The sequence below is a fragment of the Scatophagus argus genome, chromosome 9 (assembly GCF_020382885.2).
Source record: "Scatophagus argus isolate fScaArg1 chromosome 9, fScaArg1.pri, whole genome shotgun sequence".
Lineage (NCBI taxonomy): Eukaryota > Metazoa > Chordata > Actinopteri > Scatophagidae > Scatophagus > Scatophagus argus.
In genome coordinates, this window is record NC_058501.1 from 4,079,927 (window position 1) to 4,095,442 (window position 15,516).

Below are 15,516 nucleotides of genomic sequence, written 5' to 3' on the forward strand. Positions count from 1 at the left end.
AGCATGCGAGGAAGCTTACATCCAGCAGATCATAGACTGACAAACAGAAGCTACACTTCTGAAAAATACTTGGGTGTTTGGAACATATGAGTCAAAGATAAACGACAGAAAAGTAGATTTACAAAAGACGTTCAATGTTTTTATCTCATATTTTGTAATATTTGTCAACCTAATTTCTTAATTTTTTTTCTTGCTTCTTGATGTGTGATGAGCAAGGGGCAGCAACAACATGCAATCAGCTGAGGCATCTGTCAAGCAAGCAAATCAAGCCTCAAAATGTCCCTGTCTTTTTTGCTATCAAGACTCCAATAAAATGGTAAAATAAACAATTTCTTTTCTTTTTCTTTTCAGAGAGAAGTTGAGACTTTCGGATTAGAACTTTTTAACAGTCATTAGAAGAACTGCAGCTTAAGTGATTCTGCCACTCAGCTGTCTTTGGAGGCTGACTCTTACCCCTCACAGACAGATGGACGGATGAGACAATCAGACAGAGAATCAGCCAAATACAGTCAGCTTGACAGTCAGACAGTGAGAGGTGTATATGTTCACTCAGTTGGAGAAACATTTTTGACATTTAATAGATGTTGATATGACAGTTTCACCCTCACTGAAGAGCTGTGTAACCATGGCATCGAAATGATTAGGTATTGTTTGTTGTCATCTGCACTTCTCCTCTCTGATTAAAGTTCAAAGCAGCCTGTCTGTGACCGATCTGTGATCAACTAGACTGTAATTCTTAAACTCCCACATGAAGACAAAGTTACGCAGATGAGATGGAGGTCCACTGATTTAACGTGACATGACTGCATAGAAAATACGCCGAAAGAGAAAGAGAAGGAGAAAAGTGAAAATTTGCTCCCAGATGAAAGCCAGCTTATAGCTTGTACGCACAATTTAACCCAGCTTATCTCTGCAGGCTTTGCATCTCTCCGACATCCCCCCTACACACACACACACACACACAACATTACACTACAGTCCTATTTACATGAAATACCACAACAGGTTCTGGTTTTGGGTAATGTTAAAATCATTTCTACATCTGACTGCCCTCGAGCATGGAAAGTAAAGCAATAGTAGTCTGTTTTGGAAGGGAGATAAGGGTGAGAGACAGAGTGAGAAAGGGAGAGATGGGTGGGGGGGGCAGAGAGGACAACATAGTGCTGCATTGCAGTAGCAGAACCAACAAATGTTACTACTTTGTGAAGCTGGGCCCTGTTTACTGTGACGATCCTATCTGAGAGTTATCTAAAGGTCCCTTCCCTCTGAAGATAATCATGTATGACCCAGTGGAGGAAGAAGGACACTTGGCTGGACACATTATGGCCTCTTTATCAGCCTGCAAGTCTGCTGTCGTATCTCAACGTCATTTATCTTTCCCTTCACTCTGGAGGATAATAATGCACGAGCAAAAGGGGGACGAGGAGACGAGTGTTTATGTGCTTTATGGGCTATCTGTCGCTCTAAGCACCGTGTTGCTTTCAACGGCGATGAAATGTGTTTTAATCTCGTCAGAGGCAATTTGAGCGTTGGAGGTGGTAATGATAATTTTATTTGTATCGTCCACAAACTTTACAGAGCACTGGAGGGGGGCGAGGACGCAGTCTCAAGGTGAGATGAGTAAAAGCTGGTGAGAAATAAAGACAAGAATTTTATATTACATCAAGCACCTATAATATTTAAGAGGATACACTGAGAAAAGTCTATACTGGAGTCTCCAGCTTGAATTTGGGCAGCCACTGACCCTTTATTTGATTCATATTCCTGCATTCTGCAGGGAGATGTTGTTTACTACCACATAGAGAGAAAAAGGGCATCACTGACAGCTATTTTAAAAAGAAAAAAATCATAAGTATTCTCTCTAATCCTGACTTACTTGCTGCATTGCTGAGAGACAGGAACGGAGGGAGACAGACAGAGACAGGGAGGGAGATGGAGACAAGGGCAAAGCTGTGGGGACACTGCTGCATCCAGCCTGCCAGCCAAGCAGTCAGTCAGTCAGTCAGCCAGCCAGCCAGTACAGACAGACAGACAGTCAGTAGTCAGGCTATGACTGTCAGTCAGTGTTGCTGCTGCAGAGTGGCGCAGTGCCACACTCTCTCTTTCTCTGTGTCTGTGCTGTTCTCTCAGTGCTCGCTCTCTCTTTCCTCTCCTCACCATCCATCCCTCGTCTGGAGCCGTCTGTGACTAACTCTCTTCATCCCCTTGTTCCTTTTTAAAACTCCCCACTGCTTTCCTTTTCTACGCTCATGTCCTTCATCCTTTTGTTTCCTATCCCATCTTCAACTCCTCACATCTCCCCCTCCCTTTTCCACATCTGTCCTGCACTCCTCCTTATCTCTTTAGATCTACTCTCATCTCATCTTCTTGCTTCATTTTGCTATTCTGTCATTGTCATCCTCGCCATTTCTCTCAGAGCTCCTCATGTCCTCCTGTCCCATTTGCTTCTCCTGTCCAACACCCTTACATACCACTGCAGTTCATATTTATCTATCTCACTTGATACTCAGTATATCAAGTTGTTATTTCAGTAGGTCCACATACAACAACCAGACACGAGTCTCATCTGGGCCTTTTGCCTTTATTGCAATTTTTGCTGTGCCATTTTTCTGGCTTTGGCATAGAGATACAAGGTGGGAGGAGCTATTCTGGGTGCATCTGGTTCCAGACTTGAAAGTTTCATTTATTTTACCCATGAACAATTTTTGGGTGACTCATAGCTGGAGCACTTCCAGGCTTGGATGGATATGAAACTCTGCCGGCTTAAGCATTAGTACAAAAGATGAATAAGCATTTTGGAAAGTATGTGCTGTCCCATTCCAAATCCCACCTACAGAGCTCTGAGTGGTTGGTTGTTTGTCCATAAAAAATAAATGGATACAACACCAGATCTGAATCTTGGGCTATGGCTAACAATTCTATTCAATAGAAATTAATTTCTATTTTTTGATCAAGCAATTCTTTAATCTTTGAAAGGTCAGAAAACATTTAAAATGTCAATCAGTTTCACAGAGTCCAAAGTTAGCCACAGAATGACCTGTGCTTAGTCTGGTTAAAAGACGGAGAAAAGCACTAAATACAATGTAAAATTCAGAGAATATTTGGCATTTTGGCTTGATGCATTATGAATCAGTTATCAAAATTGTTTAGAACAATGCTACAACCATTGACTAATGGATTCTAATGGAATTGGAAAGCTGGAAAGCTGCACAGCCTGGTGGTGTTTCTACAGCCGAGGAAGCAACAGTGTCAACCTATTTTGCCACTAGCTAGTAAGAACTAACTGGTGCTAAATCAAACAATTCTCTAAAACATGCAAAGTTAAACTACGAGCTACAGCTAGTCTACAATGTGTATGGGGTGCCTAGTGATGTAGCCTGCCTCCAAACGTCCAGATCAGCCACTCACAAAATGCAGTTGCATGGGATTCAATCTGTAGTGGGCGGTCACCATACATATTTATAACATAAAATGTAAAATTCAAATACTAAAATGTCAAGATCTGAACCTGAATTGATCAGTAACACTACTAAACATCTATTCAAATTGATTTTCAAAAGGAACAAGTCGTTTAGTTCCTCTTCAAATCACTACAAATAAAATAAAGGTGTGGGTGATGTGATTCACATGTCTGGAAACAGGCTACCTTTGCTGTTCTCTCCTTCCTCCTTTGTCTCATTCCTGCCAAATTCTCTCTTCCCTCCTTTGTCTCATCATCTTCCTCCTCTATATCCCCTTCTTCGCATCTCAACACATTACTTTCATCTCATCACATCTCCACTACTCTCTTATTCTACTTCACATTTTTTTCTTCTGAGAAACTCCCCATTTGCCCTCTCGTCCGTCATACGTGGTTATTCTGTCCTCTCTCCCTCTCTCCACATCTTTCCTTTCCACTTTTTTTCCCCTTATGTCCCTTCTGCAAAATTCTCCTCCGCCCCTACTCTTTAGAAAGCCGCTCTCATCTCGTCTGCTGAAACACTCTCGTCTCTCCTCTCCTTCTCCCAGGGCAGGGATCAACCACAGCCCATTTCACACATGGCAGAGTATGCTGTATGCCTGTGATGTATGTATGCTGCTAGAGGTGGCGCTACTCATGGCTAGCAATGGAGATAGCATAATGAGCAAGAATCCTTATGTGTGTGTATGAAAGAGAGAGTGTGCGTGTGTGTGTGTGTAAATGATGAGCAACAGAGCTGACCGAAGACTATCTGAATTTCAATTCACTATGCCAAATAAAGGCATTGAGATTCCACTCATACATTCAGAAATATTCTCAGCGAAAAAACATTCAGGAATTCTTTTTCTCTTCCCTCTGAGTTGAAACATCAGACAGAGCAGGCAGCTATCGATATGCTCATTTACTTCATGCTGGCAAAAGAGCGTAAAAGTAAGTAAGGTATCATAAACCTAAAAGAGAGAAAATAAAAAGAAAAGGAAAGGGAAGTGAGGGAGAGAAAACATTGTATTTCTTATAGAGGGCAGGGGGTGAAGCCACAGTGGGAGAGATGGGTTACACTGCTCAATCATACATGAATCAAATGGATCAGTTCTGCTACAGCGTGGAAAAATACCTTGGTACCTGTGTACGGCAGCAAGTTCGCCAGCTGAAAAAGTGTATGTGTCTGTAAAATGGGTGGCTGTGTGTGTTTGAGAGTGTACGCGGTTGGTGTGGAACTTTAAGATTGATCTGTTCCACTGTCGAGGGCAAAGACAAAGTCTTTGTGCTGCTGCCTAACAACACAGTGAGAGAGGCGAGCAGTGATTCGACAGCGGCGAGAATTCACTCAGGTCTTTTTACAGAGGAGGAGTCCTTGAACTTGAGCTCATCTGTACGCTGCACCATCTAACTACACCAGCTGAAAAGACTGAATATCTGCTGGCTGCTGTCCTGAACTATGTGTCAAGACCAAAACTGGTCATGACACATAGTTCAGTATAGTATACACACTATATTGTGTGCTGCAAGTGTACAACTCATATGAGGTGTGTACTGGCATAGATGAAGATGTCTCAGAAACCACTGGTAGGTGATTATTTATCCTTTTCAGATAGCTGAAGCACAATCAGTTATGTAGCTGGATTGCGTTTCTCAGAAACCATTTGTAGTCTTTCCAGCACAGCTCTAATAAACAGTGACTGAGAAGGCAGATTTAAATATATGAGCAACACAGACGGGCCTGTCTGTGCTCTGAAGATACTAAGGGTGTGATCACAGCAGTAGGTTCACATTGGCCCACTACCAGGAAAACCTAGGATTGTAAACAAAAACACACAGGCTGACAAACAACATGTTTACCGTGGTGTTATATCATAGCAATTTAACAGCCAGTAGGGTTGGAAGTAATGGCTGACATTAATATCATCATCTTATTAAGAAGGTTTTTTATGACAGACAAAACAACATTTCAAATGTTTTCATTTCCCGTGTTTACCTAATTAAATTGATGAGTTTCAGTGTTGCACAGCCTAATGAAAGCTTACAGTACAGTACAAGGCAGATACTTTTTAATACTTGTTTTACAATAGTTCTTTACTGAATACTGAATCCTCGTATTATCTGAAAAATCTCTGCGGCCTCAGATGAGTGATAAAACCGTGACACCACTCACATTTTGTTTATTGGATTTTCTTTTCCATTCAGCTTGGATGGAAACCCAATTAAATCAGAGTCCACCAGCGCACAGAGGAGTCTTGGCATGTGAAGAGGAGCTGTAGGAAAAGAGGCCACCGGGCGGACAGGAAGAGCCAAGGTACGAGGACGAAGCGGGCCGAGTATCTTGAGCGGCACAGTTGCTCTTCAGGGCCCAGTGAGCCGCCATCTGTCCCAAGGCTGGGGAGGCCAGGCCAGGAGACAAGCTCCCCTGACAGCATGTTACCGCCATATGCTGCTGGAGCATGTACACGCACAAGATGGCATGGCTGAGAATGGCATGGGATGGTATGGTCTGGACTGCACCAAGCTGAGCTGACCTTATCTTTACAGGACAGAAAATGCCACTGAAGAGACGAGCACTCTGCTTGATCTATGCTGGTGCCCGCACTACCCTGGACCACAAACAATATCTACGTTTAAATACTGTCATACCAAGTATAAATGTACTGACTGACACATTATAAGGGCTGTAACTCAATCTATGGCCTAAGTGCAACATGCTCAACAGTTTAGGCTCACGGTGGGCAGTGCAGCAACAGTTTTCTGCCCAAAGTCTATGTTGATTTAAGAGAAGAATTGTCTGGTCTTATGAGACAAAAAAAGAACTTTCAGCACTGAGTATACACACAAAAAACTAAGATAGAGGTAAATAGAGGTAGATACTGCCGGATATATTACCTGGCTACTAATTCACACAATGAAGCATGTCCACACTTGAAGGACATAAACAAAAACATCCTGTTCCGGAGTGCATATAGACAGCCAAGATTTAGCTTTCAGTACAGCAGCAACAACCAAGATACAGGCCATCAAAGCCCAGATCTCCTCTAAACACAATTGTGGAAGGAAAGCTGATGTTTAAGATGAAAAGACTGACAAACAATAAAAAACAAAAGACAGCACATGAACATATTCTCAAGACAGGTAGATCTGACTGGGCGGGCAGGCCAGGAACAGACAGGAGGGCAGACAGCTAACAGAGAGAGACGAGAAACAGACAGATACAGAGAGACAGATGGACATGCCGACAGCTAGACTGGATGGAGAGTTTTCGAGTGAGGTGGACAAACAGGGAGGCGACTGCCAGGTAACCAGACTGCAGGTCTTATGATCCACTCACGTCACACTCAGTGTGAGACAGGAAGACCGTCGCCTTCCTGCTCGGCAGCTCCACCACTGTGGACATACACCCAAAAAACAAATTTCTCTCTCTCACCCTTTCTATTATCAGTGTGCTTTTTTCACTTATTTAAATGACAACACATTCGCAGCAATCAAATGCATCTCCTCCTTTTATTTTAATTTCATTCATCTTACCTATGTACCATGAATTTTAGTATGTATGCACTATATATCACCCTGCTTCTTTTCATTATTCCACCAGTGCAGATGCACCAAGAAAGCACTGCATCGGCAGAGGTAAAGAGAAGACCACTATGTTAACATGGATGCCAACAATGTCAGTCATGGGGGGCATCTAGATGGAATATACTGGAATAGTGGAAAAGTTCATAACTTTTGAGGCTTTCGTTGTTCCTCCCTTTATATTTCTCCCTGAAAAAAGGCAGGAATGTATTCATTCCAGACAACAACAGAGACACAACAAATCAGCTCTGCAAATGTTTTTAACGGGCTGGAAACACATTTGATACTATTGTTAGTATCACAATGCATTTTAGTGGCAAACAGTGAATGCACCATTTAAAAGCATTCCTCTGATGGCCAGTAGACTGGCTTCAAAAAAGTTCAACGATCTTGAAATACCATAAAACCATTATGTGTCTTCCAGGCAGTTTTTTAGAAACACTGATGTATTTATGAAACACTAAACACAGAATATGTAATTTCTAACACTAGGGGGGTCTCTCAAACTAAAAAACAAAATATGCAATTTGGGATTATGGAAGTTTCCGTGTTCATTGTTTAACAACCACCACTTCCGATGAAGATCTATCCGTTGTAATGTTTTATGTTTAGCCATGTTCACCGACTTCCTTCCTCACTCTCCGGCTCTCTCCTGGAAATTACAGCCCCAGGCGACTAAATGAAACACACAGTTAGACTGTCTAATATTTTGTATTTTTTGAGATTTGAACATTGTTGGAAACCTCTGGGATAATGTAAGTACACAACTCAACAAAATATATAACAAGGATCTAGTCATTTTTAGACATTCTGAATCTCAAATTTAGTCCAAATCCTGAGTCCTGTATGAAAAGTGATGTGTGACAGATGGAAGGACAAATGGAACCAAATCCCAATCCCGTGCAGAGAGAATGTGAATAAGCTCCCATCTGCTGGGATGAAGTGACTAAACATACCTAACAAAGTGCACTAGTTAATGGCCATGCCTCGTCCACAGGTTTACCACACGCTGATGCCATGTCACATCTGACACGTCTGGTTGATGCAGCAGACAGAGACTTGCATTTTAATATGCAAACGCTTCTAATACATCTGAAGCAAAATGACTGGAAGACCACATTTAAACTTACTCAACAAGTTTGACTACGTTGCTGATCATCACAATTCCTTCACAAGATTGAAAGAAGCAGAAAAAACAAAGAAAACTTGCCATTTCCCATCAGCTGTTACAATTTGATGTATCATGATTTACATAATAATACTTGGATGCAAACCCGGCTACAGAGACAAAGAAACAGACTGAGAGCTAAACAGAAAGATAAGAAGGGAAAAAGAAACTGGAAAACAAAGACAAAGTCAGATGGTGTGTGTGTGTGTGTGTGTGTGTGTGTGTGTGTGTGTGAGGGATATTTCCAGAACTTGTTGTATAGTGCAGACAGAGATGTACACTCGCTGCTCCATGCGACAGATCGGCTTTCATAGGCCATGGGATTTTATAGTGCACACGTCGCTGAAGAGCACACCCCCCTGGTGGCACTAAGCTCATTTCAGCCTCACTGACAGATTTATGCCATTTCCATCACCTCATGTGTCTGAATGTGTGTGTGGTGTTCAACTTGACGCCCCAGAAAGTACTGTCACAGTTGGCCAGGTGCCAGCTTCAGAACAGTTGGCAAGACAAGACTGCAGTGCTCTGCACAAACCGGTGGCATTACACACACACACACACACAATGCAGAGGTGATAAGATTCTTGCTAAAGCATAGATGTTTCCTCAGCACAGAAGTGAGTTTGTGGTGCCATAATTTTCAGGTCTGAGCTACGATCCGGTGAGTCACTGTTGGAGGTAGACAGAGCATCAATTCCAACCTCCAGACGTGAACATGAGTGCATACAATATACGCTTTCTACATACCGTGATATACTGCTACACAGACGAGGCTTGGTGTGCAGACAGTTATTAGATAGGACTCACTGGTACAAATACGTCTCTTGACTACGTGAACTTAACTGTACCGTTAGGAACTGAGTGTACAAGCTTGTTAACAGTTAATTAGAAAGCTAGGTACCTCAGAGTGCTATTGTTACTGACATTTTCCAGATGGCTAGCATATTAACAGCCAGCCTCAGTAGTTCAGCAACTAATGCAGATGAACTTTAGCTTTAAAGCTGCTTTTTTTTTAGTTAAACATGACTCAGTGTATAAATAAGACAGCTTCAGGGTTTGGTAAACCAATTCTTTAAACTTCAGACAAAGTCAGGCTAACCACGTCCTGTTTTTGGGCTAAACTAATCACCTCCCGACTTCAGTTGTGAAATGAAAACACAGACTTTAGATTGATTTTGACCTACGCAACACCCTGTGAAGACAACGCTGACAAACTGTCACCTCATAAAGCTATTAAAACTAACGTGCAAGCAAAAAATCACCTACTTTCACACCCAGCAAAAGCAAACATGGAACAACATTAGCAGTCACTTGCAGTCATGTTTCTTGCAGTGACTTGTGCCCATGCTGACTGTGCACCAGTCAATTAAAGCTCAGTGCACACACAAGATGTGTGAGCATCAAGCTCCCTAAATCCCACAACCTTGTCTCCAAGGTTACATGCAGGAAGCATACCACTTGAAGGACTTTGATGAGTGGACTGCTGGCTGATGAGGCAAAACAACAACTCAGCCAACCACACAAAGGGCTGCTTGGAAATGTGAATCTCCTCCAGTCTACTGTCATAATGACCTCAGAGTGCTGCTCACTGCACCACCCACCTGCCACCACCAAGTGAAGGATGTAAACGCACCCAAACTCTTGGGCAGGGCAAGGCAGGAAAAAGGAACATGAAAAGAATGAGGGAGAGAGAGACCGGGTGAGAGACTTGAAGAAAGGAAGTGAGTTAGTGCTGTCCCTTGATATTCACAAAGACTCCCAGCAATTAAAGCTGTGGATTCAGAGCCAGGGAAACTTCCTTGAAGGTCTTGGCAGTGACTCTGAGGCTGTCCCTCCTCCACACCGGCCCGTAACCCAAACTAACCTCCAGCAGCTTCTGCTAGCCCACAACCAGTCATGTTACCCTCACATTAGCACACAAAGTGTCCTACCTGAGCCTACATCAGCCTACACTAACCCACACCGGCTGACTCATTACACACCATTAGCAGACAAAAACACACACTTCATTTAGAACAGCTGCCTAGTAACAGATAGGATATTTTTGCCTCCAGAGCGGTCCAAAGTCTGTGAGAAAAAGACTGAACAGCTAACAAGCCATTTTTTTGATCTTAATATAATTTCACAGCCAAAGTCCTTTGAACAAAAAAAAATTAATTTAGTAGCTTATTCACAAGTTATTAATTAAATGTACTTAATTATTCACCGACAGAATGAGTTTGATTTAGAATAAACTGATGGAAATAACTACTGTAACCACTCAGTTCATGCATAGCTGAGGAAAAATGGCACAACTATGACACCATTGGAAAAATGTGTCTATTTACTTGAAATGAAAAATCTTTTGAGGCTAATGACTAATGGCTAATGAATTCTTTAAGATGAGAATCATGTGACTACACTGCGTATTATAGCAATCAGCTTCATTTCCGAGATTATCAACATCACTGTACTGTCCAGACAAGAACCACAAGCAGATGAGAGGCTGAGAGCAAACTTTTATCTTTACCATCTTCATTTCGAAGAGGAGATTTACACCAATCAGCCACAACATTAAAACCAGTGACAGGTGAAGTGATATTAACAACAAATAAAATACCATTAAATAACATAAGCCATCTGTTTACAATGCAATGTTCTGCAGGGAAATGTGGATGTTCTTTGACACAACCACTCACCTAACCACTGCAGACCAAAATGCCCCCACCCCCACACCCCCCCCAGGTGATGATAGTGAAAGAGGCCCTGCTCAATGGCAAACAAAACTAACAGGAAAGTGAGATGTCAATCAATAGCTACATTCTGGACATGCGACACAACATCCTGAGAGGTCTAATCAGATGACCTGCTTACCTGTGTGGGCTAACAATGTGTGCGCAAGAATGTTAAGAACGATAACACAGAAAGACAAGCACTTTGCAGCAGTGACATAAAGAATACATGGGCAGTGTCAATTAAGAAGTTATGTCCTAGTACGTAGCATATTAATTATATATTTATGCAGTGCTTTTCTAGATGTTCTAAGATGCTTTAGATGACACATTAGGAACATCAATAGAAAAACTGGAACATAATAAAAGCCCTGATATAAATACAAAGACTGGATGTGTTTGGGGAGTGTGGTCAAGGACTGTGGAGAAGTCACCACAGGTTGACCAATGTTTGATCCTGCATGATGGACAAGAGGCAGAGAGAAAAGAACTGTAGCAGGGGAGGGTCCTTGGTGTATGAGGATGGAGAGCTTTGTTCTGCATGTGAACCTTGTTCAATCAGCTTTTAGTGGGCAAAATAACTTGTGGAAGTTGGATTATTATGTGATAAAGCGGTTGTGTGTGTGTGTGTGGTGGTGGTGGTGGGGTAGCCAAGATTTACCAGGTGTTGTTATTTTACTCTCGACTGAGACACACACACACACACACACACACACACACACACACACACACACACACACACACACACAAGACAACCAGAGGCAGCCATCACTTGCCAAACAGTGAGTGGCAGGAGACAAATTCACATGATTTGCAATGAAAAAGACAGTAGCCTTGCAGCAGCAGACTCAAGGATGGGTCTGTTGGCATCCAACCACTTGACAAGGAAAAACACTGTCTGCGTCTGATCTACACTTCTACACACTGATATAACCTTCTCTGTGTTAGCACAGCTAACTGCTGCATAGCACAACAGAATGGCTTCTCTTTAAATTTAGGGCTTTTTGTCTAATATTATTCCCCTTATTAAAACAGGGGTGTGGGATTCATTAGAGAATGCCAACGAGCAGGATTCTTCCTGATATAAAAATGATGCTCCGCTCCTGAGGGCAGGGTGACGCCATCCGCTCATTTACATTTATGTGGCATCAGCAGTACCAATTTGAGTGTGTCTGCAAGTTTCTTCAAGTCAAGAACTTCTTAGTGCCAGTTAGAATTAAATAAATATAAGACCTCAAGAATGTGTCTTATCAGAATTCAGATTTGTATGATGGCTGAATTCTGACCAGAAATATCTGTGCACCAGGAAAGTATGACATTTTTTGGACTTTACATTTGAAAACACAGTGTGCATTAAACTCTATTCAAGTACTTGCATATATAAATAAAAAATGGTTGAATATACAATGATCTCATGTGAAACACAGTTAGAGGCACAGAGGCAGAGTGAATGCACAAGGCATGTCAACCGACTTGTGGCTTGAGTTGTGCAGTGAACCTGCAACATAGTTGGAAATAGAGTTGGATAAGATACATTATAAGTTTGTAGGATATAGTGGCATCTAGTGGTGTGGTTGAACACTGCAACCAACTGAACATGTCTCGTGTAAAAACAAGAAAGGTCCTCTCTAGTGTTTGGCTTGTCCATTCTGGGCTACTGTAGAAACATGGTGGCGTAACAAGGAAGATAAGATAAACCTTTATTAGTCCTGCAGTGGAGAATTTCTCAGACCCGCTTCCTCTGCAGATACAAAGGGCTCATTCTAAGGTTTGAGCTTCAGATGATTATACAGTATTAATCATAATGAAAACATAGTTATGAATAATATAGTCTACTTCTGCCTCTAAATCTTACACACTGGACTTTCAAATGCACTAAACTGACAATTTTACGATGAAAAAAAAAACTGCCAAAGCAACTTTTCCTGGAGGAACCTTACTACACCTCAGCACTGAGGACAAGTCACACAAAGCAGATGATTCTAACTTGAGAAAAATGGCTGGCTAATGTAGAAACACTTTGATGACAACAGATGAAGACGGGTGCGGCGGTTAGCTTTGTACACGGACAGCAGCTGGTCCCTATTTGTCAGAGATGATGTGGCCACCACGTCAGGAAAATAATGAACCTTACTTGTTTCGTGCTTGAAGGACGTATGCAAAGTTCTGTCTATCTCACCATCCATCCATCCATCCATTGTCTATACCGCTTTATCCATCAGGGTCGTGGTGGGTGGCCTATAGCGTACAACAGTGCTAATCACCACACCACAGTGTTGCCCTCAATCTGACCAATAACAACATTTATATATCACCAAACCAGCAATACAACAATATTTTGCACCATGTGTGCTCTACTGTGCATCCCCTGCGCTAAAACAACATTCATTCGTGGATGAGAGCCTCTCGTCCATGAGTAAATACACATTACCTTATCTCGGAGCTACAATAACAAGTGGAAAAAAATATGTATTTTTGAATTTGGACTGAACTGTCCCTCTAAGCCTGAAAGAAAAATTCACTGAATCTAATTAAGTTTTTCACACATGTTACAGATCCTGCCAGTGAACATGGAGTTACAGGAACTCTCCAAGGTCTTTAGGTTTTGCGTACTGATAAACAATAGACAGATTTATATCCAGGGCATGTTGGTGGCCTAGAGGTTTAAGAAGCTGGCCACGTGGTTCCAAGTCCATCCAGGGATCTTTGACGCACATCATCCCTCACCCCTTTCCCCCGTCAGCTTCCCACTGTCACTATTTAATAAAGACAAAGCCCTGGCTAAAAACAACATTTATATCTCGAAATCTAGCAAAGACAGTTCTTGTGCAAGCTTTCCCCAGTATTTTTTTTTTCTGTTATGAAGTAAATGTAGAAACATGAACATGATTACTTCACCTATGCACAGTCATATTGCAAACATCTTTTCAGCAGGTAATGCAACCTAACTAGCAAAGCCACCAAGGAAAATGGTGTTAAGGAACCCACATCGCCACAACACCACAGTAATAACCAGAGCAACAGTCATTTACTTTGTTTTAAATGAGCTAATAGGAATGTAACGAGAGTCAGAGCTTAATGTCCTGTTAATGTCCTACAGCACCTATTATAAAACAGGCAGCAGAATTCATTCTCTAATAATGTTAAATGATGAAATTGATGCAGGGAAGTATTATTGGATACACTATCAGCAGTCCTTTGTGCTTACAATGGTCATTAATTAAGGCTTCAAAAGCCAAATAAGTTTTAAAATCCATCAGGGATGCAACCTGACAGAGAGGACAAAACTTAAACAGCTTAAAAGAATATTTTGTTCTCTCTTTCTCACTCTCTCTCTCTCTCTCTTAACAAAGCCATGTCTTCAGTTCAGGTGCGTAATGATGGATGCACAACATGAATGATAACGTTACACCCGGACAGGGAAGGATCTCACCGTCCTCAATCAGTCTGAACAAAGGCTGACTGAGGAAATGTTGTGCTGACTTAGATGAAGTCATTTTGTCTTAACAACATAATTCCTTTGCAGTTTGTTGTTCTGAAGCGTCACTTTTATCTTACTGATGTAACATATAACTATGGGGCAATATAAAGGCAAGAACCTTTGACACGTCACACTGTTATGTTCACCACAGGACAAGCAGGGCCAGGGCTTGTCATCTGTATGGACCATGTCCCTGTCTTTAAACACAACACAAAAGGAGCACAGACACAAATCACTGCCTGTGAACTATTAATGAAAAACCAATACAGTCTTTTTGAGAATTGATGCAGTATAACAAAACACAATATCCCAACAGTCAAGTGTATCAACAAAGTCTATTGATTGAAATGTTCCCGTAGGTCCACCTGATGAGTGACGTTAACCTATTTAATATAATATCCTTTCACAGGATTCATTAGTGAAAACTATTTTTACGCAGTCCTTGCATCCACTTATAAAAACCAAGTGCAGTTCAGTCCCTATCTAAGGCAGACTGTCTTAAACTTTTCCGGCCCATGAGCCAAATTTAATCATCTGAGTCTCGCCCTGGGAGCCGGGCTCATTAAAAATGCACTGGTAAACTTGTCATGTCACCGGAATCAGGTCGTCTCTCAGCTCCTGGTTTAAGCAACCTCTGTGTTAGACTGCAGCCAGAAAGTCTCCCCTGTCTCCTGCTAAATTCCCTGCGAGTTCAGCCCGAGTTCACTCCACCTTCTGATTTTTTAAGTTGTAGCCTATGGCCTACAGAGCCCAGTCACAGTCTGCATCAATAATGCAGAGGCACAGCCTGCTAACATCTCAGCCCTTAGCGAGAGGTCTGCTCCACAACATACCGCTGAAACAAAGGCAGGCTGAAGATGTCTCAGACTAGCACCATGAGAACAAGAGCGCTAACACCCAGGCTATTTTAGGTATACACACACAATACTAACACAGACACACACACGGAAGTACGGATAAAGACATGGACACACTCTGCAGCTGTATAATACCCAGCTGTACACACTCACAGATAAGCACACACAGATGAATGGATAAGTGTGCAGCATGTACATACACACAGGCAGACACAATCAGGAGTGTTTGTTAAGTCTTTGTGGCTGTGTAGCCAGTCTATTCAATTTCCACACAGGAG

The 15,516-nt window shown here is 42.0% G+C and overlaps 1 protein-coding gene across 2 annotated transcripts in view; it reads right to left on the bottom strand.

The window, feature by feature from the left end:
* The window catches only part of LOC124064934 (low-density lipoprotein receptor class A domain-containing protein 4-like), a 176,825-nt gene that overhangs the window by 153,028 nt on the left and 8,281 nt on the right, over positions 1–15,516 (bottom strand). The window lies entirely within an intron of this gene.